Genomic DNA, 5,055 nt, shown 5'->3' on the forward strand with positions numbered 1-5,055 from the left:
TTCTTTCAATCCCAAGGCATAGGTGTTTCTGAAGTAGTGAAACAGTATAGAAGTGCTGAAAAATATAGATGTTTCTGAAAAAGTTTCATAGATTTCATTCCTATTTTTGCTGTATCTGCATTTCTCATGTAATATACTGGACTATTCTAGTAGACTAAGTATGTTCAGATATGAGTATGAGGAGAGAATGCTGATCCTCATGATGTATTAAGTGCCTGAAATTTAAATAACACTGTGGTTAATGAAGCTTTGCCTATATTAATATGCTCATTCAGTTTACCTGTGCTTCACTCAGAAGTACATTCTGCATATCTTTCCATTAAAAGCATTTGCATCTTTTCAATTACTTTTCTTTGCTTGAATGTAAAGTGTTGGTGTAAAATTTTGCCCATCTTTTGAATAACCAAAATGAAAATTATCATTTAAAGTATAAATTAAAAGTCCATTAAGGCTTGGGAGCACAGTACTTCAAAGTTAGGGGAATCAGAATCGAGGCTCTCCGTGCAATTAATTCACCCTCCTCTCACTCCCCACTTTTCTCTGTGTGCATCATAATACTAATCTTCATTGCACAGCCACATTTACATGAGCGCACACACTCATATGCACATTTACATGTGGATCCTAGCCAGTAGTTTCCATTTCTTCCAACTTGTCCTTGTACTCACTTTGCTCTGTATCTATCTGCACTTGTGTCAGGTGACTTCCTTTGCATTTAGCCTCAGCAAGGGGCAACGGGAGGCCCGCTGGGAGACAGCAAGAGCTGAACTGAGCTGATCTGCTCCATTTCTGTACGGCCCTGAGGGCAAGGAGCACAGGACGGCCAGCTGCAGCCTCTGATGGCTGGTACCCACTGCCCAGGGGCTCTGCAATAGGTAAGCTGCCAGCTGCAGTGAGCCTCTGCCACTCCTGTGCCAAAGGACATTTTCAGAGGTCACGACTTGCTCAGTTATATCGATCTGCGCAGGAATGGGAATCACAAACAGTATGCCCTCATAAAATTTCAAGTCCCTGATCCACAGCGTGGAGGCAGGAGTGTTTCTCCCTTGAAAACAATGCAAAAATATTTTTGAATTGGTATCATGGATTAAGACCAAGTGAGAGTGTGGAGTCTAAATGATTTTTTAATTACAGATATATGCAATGCAAAACAAAAAGTCAGTTAAAGTTCATGGGCTTATGCTGAGCTATGCTAACTAGGCATAGGAGGGCAAGGATAAACTAGTTTTCCTCAACCTCATTCTCAGAAAAGGCTGAACCATTTCTGCTACAACACTTCTTTCTTTCTTTGACATTTCTTTTTATTTGTTTTCCAGTCTAGAGTTTGTGTTCTAGTCATTTTCTTACCTGTGGTTAGAGTTATTCAAAGAAGACACACTCTAACTGAAACTTGAAGTTCCCTGCAGCTAATCCAGTACCACCTTGCTTGACTGAGAATCCTGAAAATGCTTAAAATAAACGTGTTTTTCAAGGTGGACAAGGCTGCCTTTCTACAACAAATGAGAACAAGAACAAGAAGTCTTAGGTAGTAAGAATCTCTTTTTCATCAGAACTTTGCATGTGGCCAGCTAGTGGGAAATACATTGATAATTTAAGTAAATATTTTTCAAATGAATAACCCTTCCCAGGTATATTTTTGGCTGAGTATCAGCAATTGCACAGTGGAAAATATCTGTGCAATAGACATATGAAGACAGAAATAATCCACTCTTCCCCATATGTAAGGGGACTATGTGGCTGAAATGTCCTGTCTGGAGTGCAAGTTCTGATCTTTTCATGTCTTAGCTGTAACTCACGCAAGCCTAAAATAACCAGAGCTTAGACTATGCATGTTTAGCAGTATTCCTTAGCAGTTATTTTCTAATCTGTGTGTGCTTTTTCATACAGCCTTGATGAATAAAACTGAAAAACAAGGGAAGCTGTGTCATATATTACTTCAGTCTCAATGAAAAAGCAACAGCTTGAAAAAAAAAAATGGCATTTTTGAAACCCATGGATTCCCAGATACCAGAATCAGGACAGGAGGCCAAGCATTCACAGGATGTCCAGGAGCCCACGATTTTTCCAGTCAAACTTTTTCAATCCTCCTGAAGAAGATGGCTGCAACACAAGTTGGCCAAGCATGTTTTCAGATCAGCATGGACAGCTGTGGCTTTAAACAATGGCAACCATTGTTAGGTCAATTTTAAAGTAGGTCCTTAAAGTTAATGTGATTATGCAAATGTTGCCCTAACTACCGTGGCTGTCTTATATCCTTCACAAATGACTGCATTGTCACTTTTCATTATGTGCATACAGTCCTGGTGGTTTGGTGGTATCATTATATCTCTCGGAAATGGACCATGTAAAGGCCATTCACTGTTGGCACTGCATTGTGCTTTCCCTCAAGCAGACCAACCTTGACCCACAAATGAGGGTAGTAGGGATTTTCAGGCCGAATCCTTCGTGTGTTATTCACATGACTACTCCCATTGACTTCAGTTGAAACACTTGCATCAGGCATACACGAATTAGGTTAAAACATGATAGTGAAATTAAGTCCAGTCCACTCTAAACTGCAGTGCATCCACACAAACCTCTGTAAATGGCTTTTTGTGAGATCACTTGTGACACAAATTCAAAAATTAATCCATTATTCATCAGAGAAAAGAAAATGACATGGACAACTTCAGCCATTTTTCCTCCCCAGTGTCTTTATCATTATTTGATTTTAATCATGAAATACGCTTCTACGGAAATGTATGATCACAAATGAGGAAGCTGAGAGATCTCAAGATCCATGTGTTCTGGAAGGTGGCAGATTTCAGACAAGTCATCGGTTGGGGGACATGACTGATTTCAGACTCCTGGTTGCATTGCTTTCAATGAAAACCAGTGACTTGCAGTTTCAGTTCTCATCACAGAAGATGTTCTCACAGCAATCTCTTGTTTGGATTGTTTTCTCTTTTTATGAGTCTGATGTTTTTCTGAATTCTGGTCTGTAGGATTTCTGTTCTAGTGGCCAAGGGTCTCCATTACTCAAGCATGTGATACACAAACTGTGATAGGCTCAGCTGCTAGTTGGGATTTGTCTCCCCAGTACAATATCCTTACAGTTTTTAATAGGATAAGTAAATGTGTATGTAGGGAGATACATGAATTTGTTTGCATGCACTTAACATGAGTAAACAAAAAACAATCACCTTCTGGGGTAAATCAGTGCCTCTCCTTTGCTGACTTGCAGCACCTCTCCTACAAATGCAAACTTCCTTAGGACATTCAGTGACTAGAAAATGTGAGGACAACATGTTATGTTGTTCTGTTGTGTTACTCACCATGCAGCTTCCCACAGCACCTCGTCGGTGCTCTAGGCCATCCTACAGCCATCCTGCCCTTTGCCAGCCTACATGCACAACTAACAAGAAAACTGGTATGGCCACACTTACATGTGTAGCCATATGGATCTCCTGCTTCCTCAAAGCTTGATTCTAGTGGGAAGTTTGGATTAGGGAGTAAAAACCTGCTTTGGCATAGCAATACTGAAATTGTAGCACTCTCAGCATCAGTTTTAAGCAAGTGCATGAGCCAGAGTGGGACATCAGGCCTTCTGGAATACTTCCTGCCCTTTAGACAATAGACTAACTTCTGCTATTGAAAAATCCTTCAAAAAAAAAAAAAAAAAAAAGTTACAAGTGTTAAAGAGGAAGGAAGAGGAACTTGTACCCCGACAGTTAGGAAGACAAACCAAGGTATCATTTAAATTTCACACTCTATCCATTCAAGCTGTCATATAAAAATCCAGTTGTTCCATTGATCAAGTGCCAGAGAGGATGATAACAGGTTATTTTTTTGAATGTCAGACAGCACAGTAAGCCTTAGAAGTGACAACTTAACAATAGGAAAAAAATATCTGGCAGCTTATTTAATCATCGTGTAAGTGAGTTTGCTGCTCTATGATGCCTGTGGCAAAATCACAGGGCAGGTGTGTCAGGCTCACTCCTCCCCTGTGACAGGGGGACTATTTTTTGAGATCTAAACTAGTTGTGCCGGTTTTCAGTTTGGTGATGGAAAGATGACTACCGTATTGGCTCCGTAGCTTACTGCTGTATGAAGGACAATAGGTATTCTGGGTTTTCTGTTAGAAGATGTGGCCACAGATCAGAGTTTGGCAAGGAAAGGATTTACCTCTTTGATTAGAGAAAGTTAAGGGCATGCCTTAGCTGGGTTTAACTCAAGGTGTCTCACTGTGGGTTGCTGCTCCTGGGGAGCCACCACAGGACCTTCATGACGTGGTAGGAAGCATTGTCTCCATCCTTGTCCCTGCAGAAAGGACACCAAAGCTGATCCTGATGATCCTGATGGGAGGGCAGGTAGGCAGCCTGGGGAGGTCACCTCAGTGAAAGGTGTTGAGCTTGACCAGAGTCAAGTGAAGCATCACTGCCTTTCTTTGTTACTTCACTGGCAGGTATTTCAGACTTTGACTGAGCAAATCATGGCAATTCCTCTATTTTATTATGGTGTACGGTGAGCATGGTTAGGTAGGTACAAGCTGAAAACCTTATGAAGGTTTCTATCTCCCCACTGGCAGCAGATGCAAGCAGCGCAATGCACACCTTTATCTGCACAGGAAGGCTGAGCCGGTTCCTCTGAGGTCTTTGCCTAGAACTAATAGGAACCTAAATGCTGAAAACCCATCACTTAGATAGCTATGGCCTCCCTCTGAGTTCAGATAACTCTTATATTGATGCACATTGATGAGAGAGTTAATGAAACATTAGAAGAAGTGAGCAGAGATAGGGCTTGCAGGAAAGCACACCTGCACACACACTTTCAAGACTCTCACACTGCTGACTTTATCAGGACAGCCACGGCGGGCTTGCAGCTGGGCCAGCAGGAACTGGGAGATACAGTCATGGTCTGAATGTTTAGGGTAGAAACCTGCTCAGAGAGAGCTTCCTGAAACTTTCTTCTTTGCTGTTGGTGAACACTTCTCTGACAGGCATGTGTGAAGATCGCGTGTTGAATCTGTAGTGATGAGCAGTAATTTGATCAGCCAGAAAAATTCTTTCCCTGTGA

Source organism: Gallus gallus, chromosome 3, assembly GCF_016699485.2.
Source record: "Gallus gallus isolate bGalGal1 chromosome 3, bGalGal1.mat.broiler.GRCg7b, whole genome shotgun sequence".
NCBI lineage: Eukaryota > Metazoa > Chordata > Aves > Galliformes > Phasianidae > Gallus > Gallus gallus.